The sequence below is a fragment of the Phyllobates terribilis genome, unplaced genomic scaffold, assembly GCF_046119375.1.
Source record: "Phyllobates terribilis strain yellow unplaced genomic scaffold, ASM4611937v1 Scaffold_74__1_contigs__length_7073193, whole genome shotgun sequence".
Taxonomy (NCBI): domain Eukaryota; kingdom Metazoa; phylum Chordata; class Amphibia; order Anura; family Dendrobatidae; genus Phyllobates; species Phyllobates terribilis.
The window spans coordinates 4,184,550-4,197,479 of record NW_027362834.1 but is presented as its reverse complement, the minus strand read 5'-3'; the positions used below and the strand labels follow the sequence as shown (position 1 = coordinate 4,197,479).

At 49.8% G+C, this 12,930-nt stretch overlaps 6 non-coding genes and 1 pseudogene across 6 annotated transcripts; all 7 read left to right on the top strand.

Annotated features, from left to right (window-relative positions):
* The first annotated feature begins 254 nt into the window (after positions 1 to 254).
* LOC141196318 (U2 spliceosomal RNA) lies at positions 255 to 439 on the top strand. Its single transcript, XR_012268872.1, has one exon. It is a non-coding gene; the product is annotated as a U2 spliceosomal RNA (small nuclear RNA).
* A 1,120-nt stretch (positions 440 to 1,559) lies between these two features.
* Positions 1,560 to 1,750, top strand: LOC141195958 (U2 spliceosomal RNA). The gene has a single exon (XR_012268529.1). It is a non-coding gene; the product is annotated as a U2 spliceosomal RNA (small nuclear RNA).
* A 1,121-nt stretch (positions 1,751 to 2,871) lies between these two features.
* LOC141195907 (U2 spliceosomal RNA) lies at positions 2,872 to 3,062 on the top strand. Its single transcript, XR_012268478.1, has one exon. It is a non-coding gene; the product is annotated as a U2 spliceosomal RNA (small nuclear RNA).
* Positions 3,063 to 4,183: 1,121 nt separating this feature from the next.
* LOC141195475 (U2 spliceosomal RNA) lies at positions 4,184 to 4,374 on the top strand. The gene has a single exon (XR_012268064.1). It is a non-coding gene; the product is annotated as a U2 spliceosomal RNA (small nuclear RNA).
* Positions 4,375 to 5,493: 1,119 nt separating this feature from the next.
* On the top strand, positions 5,494 to 5,684 carry LOC141195851 (U2 spliceosomal RNA). Its single transcript, XR_012268425.1, has one exon. It is a non-coding gene; the product is annotated as a U2 spliceosomal RNA (small nuclear RNA).
* A 1,109-nt stretch (positions 5,685 to 6,793) lies between these two features.
* On the top strand, positions 6,794 to 6,871 carry LOC141196458 (U2 spliceosomal RNA; annotated as a pseudogene).
* Positions 6,872 to 12,435: 5,564 nt separating this feature from the next.
* LOC141196237 (U2 spliceosomal RNA) lies at positions 12,436 to 12,628 on the top strand. Its single transcript, XR_012268800.1, has one exon. It is a non-coding gene; the product is annotated as a U2 spliceosomal RNA (small nuclear RNA).
* The last annotated feature ends 302 nt before the right edge of the window (positions 12,629 to 12,930 follow it).

Below are 12,930 nucleotides of genomic sequence, written 5' to 3'. Positions count from 1 at the left end.
CACAGTCTTTTGGCTCCCAGTGCCTTGCTCGGGTGAGAACTCGGGCAGGTATTGGGGGTAAGATTGGGACGCCTCTGGTTTCGGCTGGAGGTGGCTATTTGTCCCTGTTCCTCGCTGTGGCCTTCTGGCTCGGAGGGACGGGGAATGGTTTGGGGGACCCTTCTCCTTTTGGAGAGGGTTTCAAGAAGACCAGCATCCTAGTGCACTTTTTTTGTGGCACTTGTCACTTTTTTAAGCGCACTCGGGTTTTGTACACGAATTCGGGCTTTCGATAAAAAAAAAAAAATCTGTTCTTATCAGTTTAATATCTGATACGTCCCCTATCTGGGGACCATATATTAAATGGATTTTTAGAACAGGGAGATGGAAAAAGAGCTTGCTCTGTCCACTCCACGCATTGACCTGGTATTGCAGTATCTCCAGGACCGGTGCACCCCTTCTTTAATGCAGTTTCTAAAATCAGAAAGAATTGAATTCAATGCTTTTTGTTCATTTTGCTTGTTTGTCGGATTTTGGGATGGACTCTTTGGCTTTGCTTTTCTTCTCCTCATTGGATTTTTCATGTTAAAAGTTGCAGAAGCCAGATGACAAGCTCATTTTGGTTCAACTTCAGCAACTGTGCATTGCATTGCCATGTAATGTAATGTAATGCAATGCTATCTATCTAGCTCTCCCTCTATACTTCCTTTTGGATAAACAGACATATTAGGCAAGCATTTTGGAGCTTTCACCTAAATAACTACAGGTGGTGAGATAAGCTGCACAATATAATTGACCTTTCAGTATATTGTTGCACACACACCATCTATTTAGCAAATGCCCTTGTTATCAACAGCAGCCTTTTAAACTCACCTGAGCTAACAGGTATGTGAGCTGGTTACTCTGCTGCGCTTAAAATTTCTTTTTTGGTTTGCTACAATGCCTTTTCTGAAACGTTGTCTCCCTCTGCTGGAACACTGACTTCTTTCATTTAATGCCTGCAGACTATAAAAGAGAAACCAACCCAAAAAGTTTGGTTGATTAGTCTGTGGCATTCTTTTAAACTGTTGCTTATGGCGGTCTCTGTGAGCTTCTCAGTGACATTCAGCCATCCAGGTATCCCGCCTGCAGTAGACGGAATGTGGCAATGGAACGCTGGCTGCGCGTGTCATAATAGGCTCTGAGCCTTTATATACCTGCGCACAGCAGCAGCCACCTTCAGTCTGCTGCTGGACAGCCAGCAGCAGCAGCAGCAGGAGAGGTAATTAATCAGCAACCCTCCTGCTAAGGGTAGACAGCTGCTCGTTCCACCCCCCCCCCGCCTTAATTGGTTCTCCTCCCTTCCAACGGTGTTGAGGCGGGTGGGAACAGCCGGGGGTTGAGGGTACTGTGCTAAAAGAGGTGGAGTTATGCAGATCTAAAACGCGTGGATTGCAGCAGCAGCAAGCCGAAAAGTGCAGGCATGTGAGGGATCTAGAGGTTGACAGCATGTCTTCTTAACGGGAGTCCAGGTGGCCATCTCCACAAATGGACTTTTCAGAATCCTTGGGTGGCACCGTAGTCGGAAACCAATTCTGGTTATCGCTTCTCGGCCTTTTGGCTAAGATCAAGTGTAGTATCTGTTCTTATCAGTTTAATATCTGATACGTCCCCTATCTGGGGACCATATATTAAATGGATTTTTAGAACAGGGAGATGGAAAAAGAGCTTGCTCTGTCCACTCCACACATTGACCTGGTATTGCAGTATCTCCAGGACCGGTGCACCCCTTCTTTAATGCAGTTTCTAAAATCAGAAAGAATTGAATTCAATGCTTTTTGTTCATTTTGCTTGTTTGTCGGATTTTGGGATGGACTCTTTGGCTTTGCTTTTCTTCTCCTCATTGGATTTTTCATGTTAAAAGTTGCAGAAGCCAGATGACAAGCTCATTTTGGTTCAACTTCAGCAACTGTGCATTGCATTGCCATGTAATGTAATGTAATGCAATGCTATCTATCTAGCTCTCCCTCTATACTTCCTTTTGGATAAACAGACATATTAGGCAAGCATTTTGGAGCTTTCACCTAAATAACTACAGGTGGTGAGATAAGCTGCACAATATAATTGACCTTTCAGTATATTGTTGCACACACACCATCTATTTAGCAAATGCCCTTGTTATCAACAGCAGCCTTTTAAACTCACCTGAGCTAACAGGTATGTGAGCTGGTTACTCTGCTGCGCTTAAAATTTCTTTTTTGGTTTGCTACAATGCCTTTTCTGAAACGTTGTCTCCCTCTGCTGGAACACTGACTTCTTTCATTTAATGCCTGCAGACTATAAAAGAGAAACCAACCCAAAAAGTTTGGTTGATTAGTCTGTGGCATTCTTTTAAACTGTTGCTTATGGCGGTCTCTGTGAGCTTCTCAGTGACATTCAGCCATCCAGGTATCCCGCCTGCAGTAGACGGAATGTGGCAATGGAACGCTGGCTGCGCGTGTCATAATAGGCTCTGAGCCTTTATATACCTGCGCACAGCAGCAGCCACCTTCAGTCTGCTGCTGGACAGCCAGCAGCAGCAGCAGCAGGAGAGGTAATTAATCAGCAACCCTCCTGCTAAGGGTAGACAGCTGCTCGTTCCACCCCCCCCCCCGCCTTAATTGGTTCTCCTCCCTTCCAACGGTGTTGAGGCGGGTGGGAACAGCCGGGGTTTGAGGGTACTGTGCTAAAAGAGGTGGAGTTATGCAGATCTAAAACGCGTGGATTGCAGCAGCAGCAAGCCGAAAAGTGCAGGCATGTGAGGGATCTAGAGGTTGACAGCATGTCTTCTTAACGGGAGTCCAGGTGGCCATCTCCACAAATGGACTTTTCAGAATCCTTGGGTGGCACCGTAGTCGGAAACCAATTCTGGTTATCGCTTCTCGGCCTTTTGGCTAAGATCAAGTGTAGTATCTGTTCTTATCAGTTTAATATCTGATACGTCCCCTCTCTGGGGACCATATATTAAATGGATTTTTAGAACAGGGAGATGGAAAAAGAGCTTGCTCTGTCCACTCCACGCATTGACCTGGTATTGCAGTATCTCCAGGACCGGTGCACCCCTTCTTTAATGCAGTTTCTAAAATCAGAAAGAATTGAATTCAATGCTTTTTGTTCATTTTGCTTGTTTGTCGGATTTTGGGATGGACTCTTTGGCTTTGCTTTTCTTCTCCTCATTGGATTTTTCATGTTAAAAGTTGCAGAAGCCAGATGACAAGCTCATTTTGGTTCAACTTCAGCAACTGTGCATTGCATTGCCATGTAATGTAATGTAATGCAATGCTATCTATCTAGCTCTCCCTCTATACTTCCTTTTGGATAAACAGACATATTAGGCAAGCATTTTGGAGCTTTCACCTAAATAACTACAGGTGGTGAGATAAGCTGCACAATATAATTGACCTTTCAGTATATTGTTGCACACACACCATCTATTTAGCAAATGCCCTTGTTATCAACAGCAGCCTTTTAAACTCACCTGAGCTAACAGGTATGTGAGCTGGTTACTCTGCTGCGCTTAAAATTTCTTTTTTGGTTTGCTACAATGCCTTTTCTGAAACGTTGTCTCCCTCTGCTGGAACACTGACTTCTTTCATTTAATGCCTGCAGACTATAAAAGAGAAACCAACCCAAAAAGTTTGGTTGATTAGTCTGTGGCATTCTTTTAAACTGTTGCTTATGGCGGTCTCTGTGAGCTTCTCAGTGACATTCAGCCATCCAGGTATCCCGCCTGCAGTAGACGGAATGTGGCAATGGAACGCTGGCTGCGCGTGTCATAATAGGCTCTGAGCCTTTATATACCTGCGCACAGCAGCAGCCACCTTCAGTCTGCTGCTGGACAGCCAGCAGCAGCAGCAGCAGGAGAGGTAATTAATCAGCAACCCTCCTGCTAAGGGTAGACAGCTGCTCGTTCCACCACCCCCCCCGCCTTAATTGGTTCTCCTCCCTTCCAACGGTGTTGAGGCGGGTGGGAACAGCCGGGGGTTGAGGGTACTGTGCTAAAAGAGGTGGAGTTATGCAGATCTAAAACGCGTGGATTGCAGCAGCAGCAAGCCGAAAAGTGCAGGCATGTGAGGGATCTAGAGGTTGACAGCATGTCTTCTTAACGGGAGTCCAGGTGGCCATCTCCACAAATGGACTTTTCAGAATCCTTGGGTGGCACCGTAGTCGGAAACCAATTCTGGTTATCGCTTCTCGGCCTTTTGGCTAAGATCAAGTGTAGTATCTGTTCTTATCAGTTTAATATCTGATACGTCCCCTATCTGGGGACCATATATTAAATGGATTTTTAGAACAGGGAGATGGAAAAAGAGCTTGCTCTGTCCACTCCACGCATTGACCTGGTATTGCAGTATCTCCAGGACCGGTGCACCCCTTCTTTAATGCAGTTTCTAAAATCAGAAAGAATTGAATTCAATGCTTTTTGTTCATTTTGCTTGTTTGTCGGATTTTGGGATGGACTCTTTGGCTTTGCTTTTCTTCTCCTCATTGGATTTTTCATGTTAAAAGTTGCAGAAGCCAGATGACAAGCTCATTTTGGTTCAACTTCAGCAACTGTGCATTGCATTGCCATGTAATGTAATGTAATGCAATGCTATCTATCTAGCTCTCCCTCTATACTTCCTTTTGGATAAACAGACATATTAGGCAAGCATTTTGGAGCTTTCACCTAAATAACTACAGGTGGTGAGATAAGCTGCACAATATAATTGACCTTTCAGTATATTGTTGCACACACACCATCTATTTAGCAAATGCCCTTGTTATCAACAGCAGCCTTTTAAACTCACCTGAGCTAACAGGTATGTGAGCTGGTTACTCTGCTGCGCTTAAAATTTCTTTTTTGGTTTGCTACAATGCCTTTTCTGAAACGTTGTCTCCCTCTGCTGGAACACTGACTTCTTTCATTTAATGCCTGCAGACTATAAAAGAGAAACCAACCCAAAAAGTTTGGTTGATTAGTCTGTGGCATTCTTTTAAACTGTTGCTTATGGCGGTCTCTGTGAGCTTCTCAGTGACATTCAGCCATCCAGGTATCCCGCCTGCAGTAGACGGAATGTGGCAATGGAACGCTGGCTGCGCGTGTCATAATAGGCTCTGAGCCTTTATATACCTGCGCACAGCAGCAGCCACCTTCAGTCTGCTGCTGGACAGCCAGCAGCAGCAGCAGCAGGAGAGGTAATTAATCAGCAACCCTCCTGCTAAGGGTAGACAGCTGCTCGTTCCACCCCCCCCCGCCTTAATTGGTTCTCCTCCCTTCCAACGGTGTTGAGGCGGGTGGGAACAGCTGGGGGTTGAGGGTACTGTGCTAAAAGAGGTGGAGTTATGCAGATCTAAAACGCGTGGATTGCAGCAGCAGCAAGCCGAAAAGTGCAGGCATGTGAGGGATCTAGAGGTTGACAGCATGTCTTCTTAACGGGAGTCCAGGTGGCCATCTCCACAAATGGACTTTTCAGAATCCTTGGGTGGCACCGTAGTCGGAAACCAATTCTGGTTATCGCTTCTCGGCCTTTTGGCTAAGATCAAGTGTAGTATCTGTTCTTATCAGTTTAATATCTGATACGTTCCCTATCTGGGGACCATATATTAAATGGATTTTTAGAACAGGGAGATGGAAAAAGAGCTTGCTCTGTCCACTCCACGCATTGACCTGGTATTGCAGTATCTCCAGGACCGGTGCACCCCTTCTTTAATGCAGTTTCTAAAATCAGAAAGAATTGAATTCAATGCTTTTTGTTCATTTTGCTTGTTTGTCGGATTTTGGGATGGACTCTTTGGCTTTGCTTTTCTTCTCCTCATTGGATTTTTCATGTTAAAAGTTGCAGAAGCCAGATGACAAGCTCATTTTGGTTCAACTTCAGCAACTGTGCATTGCATTGCCATGTAATGTAATGCTATAAATCTAGCTCTCCCTCTATACTTCCTTTTGGATAAACAGACATATTAGGCAAGCATTTTGGAGCTTTCACCTAAATAACTACAGGTGGTGAGATAAGCTGCACAATATAATTGACCTTTCAGTATATTGTTGCACACACACCATCTATTTAGCAAATGCCCTTGTTATCAACAGCAGCCTTTCAAACTCACCTGAGCTAACAGGTATGTGAGCTGGTTACTCTGCTGCGCTTAAAATTTCTTTTTTGGTTTGCTACAATGCCTTTTCTGAAACGTTGTCTCCCTCTGCTGGAACACTGACTTCTTTCATTTAATGCCTGCAGACTATAAAAGAGAAACCAACCCAAAAAGTTTGGTTGATTAGTCTGTGGCATTCTTTTAAACTGTTTCTTATGGCGGTCTCTGTGAGCTTCTCAGTGACATTCAGCCATCCAGGTATCCCGCCTGCAGTAGACGGAATGTGGCAATGGAACGCTGGCTGCGCGTGTCATAATAGGCTCTGAGCCTTTATATACCTGCGCACAGCAGCAGCCACCTTCAGTCTGCTGCTGGACAGCCAGCAGCAGCAGCAGGAGAGGTAATTAATCAGCAACCCTCCTGCTAAGGGTAGACAGCTGCTCGTTCCACCCCCCCCCCCTGCCTTAATTGGTTCTCCTCCCTTCCAACGGTGTTGAGGCGGGTGGGAACAGCCGGGGGTTGAGGGTACTGTGCTAAAAGAGGTGGAGTTATGCAGATCTAAAACGCGTGGATTGCAGCAGCAGCAAGCCGAAAAGTGCAGGCATGTGAGGGATCTAGAGGTTGACAGCATGTCTTCTTAACGGGAGTCCAGGTGGCCATCTCCACAAATGGACTTTTCAGAATCCTTGGGTGGCACCGTAGTCGGAAACCAATTCTGGTTATCGCTTCTCAGCCTTTTGGCTAAGATCAAGTGTAGTATCTGTTCTTTTAAGAACACAAGAGCTACGATCTACACTTGACGAGAGCGATCGAACTCGGAAGGAGAAGAGCTTCGGAGCCCAGCTGACATCGGAGAAGGAAGGCGGATATCGGTGGGAGGAAGAAGCTCTAAAGAATCCAGAAGAAGACGAAGACTCGGAGAAGAATCGGGCTGTCCTGTGGAATCTTCGAGGAAGAAAATCATAGAGACAAAGACCTTTCGGGGAATTTGTCCAGAACACGACGGGAGAAGAATCTGCATAGCTCCACCCATTCCGGGAAGAGTTCCAGTTCCAGCTCCAAGAAGTAACTGCAGGAGGAAAGCCATGGCAAGCGCTGCGAGGAAGACCGAAAAGAAGAGCCTGGAGCAGGGGACAGCCAGGAGGGCCCAGCCAGGAGCCTATTCTGACCCCAAGGACTCTGCCTCCACGACTGGCCAGCAGAAGGGACCCCAGAAGCGCCGCCACGAAGCTCCAGCCCTGGAGCCATGGATGCGGCAGACGGTGGCCCTGAAGCTGAAGGAAGTGGATGGGAGGGTGCCGGATATGTCCTCGGACGTGTTCTGCCAGAAGATGCTGCTGGATCGAGGCTTCTCCAGGTCGGACACCCTCAGCATCCAGACCTTCTTGACGGGGATCTTCTTCGTCACCTTCGCCACTGTGAACACCTGCAGGAGGTTCTGGGAAATGGTAAGCGCAAAAGGACCGGATAATTCTTTCTCTGCCTTTACAGGTAGCTGCCCTATCCAGAGGGACGAAAGGAGGATCACGGTCTCCATGCGCAACCCGCACACCCCAGGCCAAGACATCTGTACCTTCCTGAGACGCTTCTGTTTGGTTGTGAAGGAACCCTCTCACATCCTGAATGGACTCGGCTTCTGGACAGGTAAGTGGTCGGTGACCGTTAGACTTCACAGGGACCTGGCGTACTCAGACGGACTTCGGCACCTGCCCCCGACATTCTCCCTGGGCAACTCCTACGGCCTCATCTATTACCCGGACATGCCGCGGAACTGCAGGAGATGCGGCAAGAACGGCCACGAGATGAAGGACTGCAAGGAGGATGCCTGCAGGATTTGTCGAGTGACAGGACACAGCTCGAAGGACTGCCCGAAGAAGACGTCCTGCAACCTGTGTGGGCTGGCGGCTCATCTGTACAAGGATTGCCCCAAGCGTGAGAGATCCTGGGCATCGGTGGTTGCGACGACCCCAGCTCCGGAGGACAAGGCCCCGACGACCAGGCCTGTGAAGGTCAAGGACGCGACGACCAAGGCCCCAGCGGCCAAGGCTGAGACGACCAAGGCCAAAGCGGTCAAGGAGTCGGTGGCCAAAGCCCCAGCGACGGTCCCAGCAGCTCCGAAGCAGAAGAAAAAGTCAAAGGAGGGTAAGAGTTCTGTCACCCCTCTCTCGATCCCTCCCCCTGCCACCCCCGTCCAATCCCCCCCCACCCCGGCCACCCCTGCTGAGGATTCCACTTCCTCTTCCTCCTTCCCCTACTCCTCAGCAGGTGTCCTTTCCCCTGCCCCGGCAGCCACTCTCCCTCCCCAGACCATGGTAGCGGTGGAATTAACCTTTCCTCCACCCGCCGCTATCTATTCCGAGGAGGATTTTCCCCTTCTTGTCTCCCCAGTTCCAACCCGGGGAAAGAGGAAGGTGGAGGACAGCCCTGCTACTGAATCCTCCAAAAAGAAGATTCTGGATTTCGTAGGCGAAAAGGAGGATACCCTCCCTGAGCCAGAAGAGATGGAGCACATGGTTGAGACCCTGGTGGCCGAGCCAGAAGAGGAGGAACTGGTGGTCGCCGAGATCGAGGCCGCGCTGCTTGACCAGATGGAGGAAGAGGGCCTGCTGGTGATCCCGTCACCAGCAGTCAACACCGACGAGGGACCACCCGACCGGAGTGGTAACTAAGGTGTATTGCCTGCGCTAACTTTTTCTTTTTTCCCTACATGATGGCTAATATTAACTTATTTTCCATTAATGTCAGGAGCATCAAGGACAAGTTCAGACGTCAGACTATTTATGCCTTCCTTACTTCCCAGTTGTGTGATGTTTATATGTTGCAGGAATGTTCCCTTCCCTCCTCTAGGTCCTTCAAACATCTGGCCAGGGAGTGGTCCCACGGTCCATCCTACTGGTCTGGTGGGGGTGACTGCAAGTCTGCGGGGGTCGCAATTCTGATCAGGGGGGGCGCATTCACGCTTGAGTCCGTCCAGGAGCTCATCTGCGGCAGGGCTCTTGTTGTAGATGGCAACTGGGCGGGAGAACCTGTCAGGTTCATCAACGTGTATGCGTCCCCACTGAAGAATGAGCGTTTGGAGCTTTTCCAGACCCTGCGGCTTCAGCTTGCCACCACCAGGACCTTAGTGATGGCCGGGGATTTCAACTGCCCCATCGAGGAGGATGGTCGTAGTTCTGGCACATCTGCCAAGTTGGACATCACGTCCAAGCTGCTCATCGAGATGGTAACCGAGGCCTCTCTTCAGGACGTGGTGGGCTCCATGGGGAGAGGCTCCACAAACTATTCGTGGAGCCGACCCGATGGCTCACTTCGCTCCAGGATTGACTTTGTGTTCACCTCTCGGGCAGTCAGGCAGAGTAGGCACTCGATGGTCCCCTGCTTCTTCTCCGACCACAGAGCCATTCACTTACAAGGTGTCCTCGGCGACGGTTTTCCGTCCGGCCCCGGCTCCTGGAAGCTGAATTGTGCTCTGCTGGCTCAGGATGAAGTCGTGGAGGAGCTGAGAGCAGCCTACGCAATGTGGCAGTCCTACAAGGGTAGCTTCCAAACAGTCTCTGATTGGTGGGAATATGTTAAACTTGAGTTTCGCTGTTTCTTTCAGGCCAAGGGTCGACAACAGGCGTGTGAGAAGAGGAGGGACTTCAGAGGGCTGCAGCGCGAGCTGCGGTCGCTGCAGGACCTTCTTCACTGCGGCTGGGACGTGAGGGAGGAGCTGGAGGAGACCAAGAAGAGCCTGAAAAGGCACTTTGAGGAGGAGTCCAAGCGAATCGTCTTCCGTTCCAAAGTGGAGAATCTGGAGAAGGGTGAGAAATGTAACTCATTCTTTTTCAGGAAACTTCATGCCGGTCACACGCCCCTGAACGAGCTGCGAGACGAGAGCGGAAACATGCGACGTGGGAAGGAGGACGTGATGAGGGTCGTCAGCGACTTCTACAGCGAACTCTACTCCCACAAGACTACCGACCCCGACGCTGCTGATAAGTTCCTGTCAGGTATCACTAACCATCTTGATCCTGCAGGCACGGTAGCCTTGGACAAACCTCTGATGGTGGGCGAATTGCTCTCTGCCGCTAAATCCTTTAGGACCGGCAGGACCCCGGGCAGTGATGGTCTTCCAGCGGAGCTCTATGTAGCGCTGGGAGACCTCATCTGTCCGGACCTGTTGGATCTGTACGAGGAGATGGTGGTGGAGGGTAGAATGCCTCCATCTTTGAGGGAAGGAATGGTCACGATCCTGTACAAGCGGAAGGGAGAGAGGTGCGACCTGAGAAATTGGCGTCCCATCACTCTGCTCAACGTGGACTACAAGATCCTGGCCAAGACGATGGCGACACGACTTAAGACGGTCATCGGACGGATCATCCACCCGGACCAGACCTGCGGCATCCCTGGACGTCGCATCGCAGACAGCCTCGCTCTCGTGCGGGACACGGTCGAGTACATCAAGGTCCGCCGCGCACACGCGGCCCTGGTCTCCTTGGATCAGGAGAAGGCCTTCGACCGGGTTTCCCACGAGTTCATGGGCCGAGCTCTGCACCGGTTAGGTTTGGGTAACATGTTTTGTTCGTATGTCCGTCTGATGTATTTTGATATCCACAGCTCGGTGTTGGTGAACGGCTGGAAGACTGACCCCTTCCCTGTCCTCTCTGGGGTCAGACAAGGCTGCTCTCTATCACCTCTTCTTTTTGTTTGTGTTATAGAACTCTTCGCAGAGGCTATCCGGCAGAATGGAGAGATCAGAGGGATCACCGCACCGGGTCCGGGACGACACGTGGTCAAGTGCTCGCTCTACATGGACGACGTCACCGTCTTCTGCGCTGATCGTGGTTCAGTCGACGCCCTCGTCCAGACGTGTGAGAGGTTCGGCCGGGCTTTAGGGGCCAAAGTCAACTGCAGGAAGTCGGAAGCCATGCTCTTCGGGGATTGGCAGCCGGCCTCCTCCGCCCCCTTCCCCTTCAACATTCAACCGGATTTCCTCAAGGTGCTGGGAGTCTGGTTCGGGAAGGAAGGAGCGGCCCTCAAGTCCTGGCAAGAACGCTTGGCCAAAGTGAAGCAACGGATCGGACTCTGGAGCCTCAGACACCTCACTTGTGAGGGTAAGGCACTCGTCCTGCGTAATGAGGTCCTGCCCGTCTTGCAGTACACGGCGCAGGCCTGGCCCCCACACGTCACTGTGTGCAGGGCCATTACCAGGACAGTGTTTCACTTTGTCTGGGGATCCAAGATGGACAGAGTCAGGCGGGCCGTCATGTACAAGGAGCCTCGCAAGGGTGGGAAGGGCGTTCCAGATATCCCCACCCTCCTGCGATCCTCTTTTGTGTGTGATTGTGTCCGCCGGACTTTGCAAGTCAAGAATGGCTCCGCGGGCAGGTCCATGTCTCGCTTCTTCCTGCTTCCTTTTTGGAGGCGACTCGGCTGGGACAAGTGGGACAGCTCCTTCCCCTACAACTGGACGACGCCATGGTTCTACGGAGACGTCGTTCGATTTGTGGGGGAACATCAACTGGAGGGACTCAAGCCCGACTTGTGGAAGCCCAAAACTATCCACAAGCTCATCAGAGCCAAGGATGACGTGGAGAACATCACAGGACTTCACCAGGACACGCTGGAGACTGTGTGGACAAATGTGTCGTCTGACAGGCTGACCAACGGGCACAAGGACTTGTCGTGGATGGCGATTCAGGGCGGACTGCCCGTCCGGTCATTCATGCATGCCCGGAACCTGTGCAAGACCAGGTACTGCCCAAGGTGCCCCTTCGTGGAGGAAACATCTTTGCACACTTTTTGGGACTGCGGATTTGCACAGCGCCTGTTGACTGCCCTTGAGGACGACCTGAGGAACTCTGTCCCCAGGGCGAGCCTATCGCACCATTCTGTGCTTTACGGACTCTTCCCTGGGGTTCATACCGTCGGAGCCATCCAGGAGGCTTGGCGCCTTATGAACTGCTTCAAGGATGCAGTTTGGGTCGCCAGGAACCGGCTCATCTTGAGGAGGGAGAGGATGTCCATCCAGGACTGCCGCAGGCTGATCCACAGCCTGCTCAGAGACTATTCCATCGTGGACGGTCCGGAGGACGAGGATGAGGGCTAAACCCCTCCTCCCCCTCTCCCCTTATGTGTCTTGTCTTTCAATAAACCTTCGGGCCTGTGATTTTCCCCTCCCCATCCCCTTTTTCCCAATCCCCATCCCTTATCACGATTCGTCGTACTGTATTGATTGACATGCTTTTTCTTTCAGATTGAGTGTTTTGTGTAGCATAGGGGTGTGATGTGTCTAGTTAGTGCGTCGTATCCTCATGCTATGTAAATATGATGTAGAATTCTGTGTGTACTGGGCTGCGGCACTGTACACTGTCTGTTAACTTATTTTTTGTGCCAATAAAAGATATATTCAATCAAAAAATCTGTTCTTATCAGTTTAATATCTGATACGTCCCCTATCTGGGGACCATATATTAAATGGATTTTTAGAACAGGGAGATGGAAAAAGAGCTTGCTCTGTCCACTCCACGCATTGACCTGGTATTGCAGTATCTCCAGGACCGGTGCACCCCTTCTTTAATGCAGTTTCTAAAATCAGAAAGAATTGAATTCAATGCTTTTTGTTCATTTTGCTTGTTTGTCGGATTTTGGGATGGACTCTTTGGCTTTGCTTTTCTTCTCCTCATTGGATTTTTCATGTTAAAAGTTGCAGAAGCCAGATGACAAGCTCATTTTGGTTCAACTTCAGCAACTGTGCATTGCATTGCCATGTAATGTAATGTAATGCAATGCTATCTATCTAGCTCTCCCTCTATACTTCCTTTTGGATAAACAGACATATTAGGCAAGCATTTTGGAGCTTTCACCTAAATAACT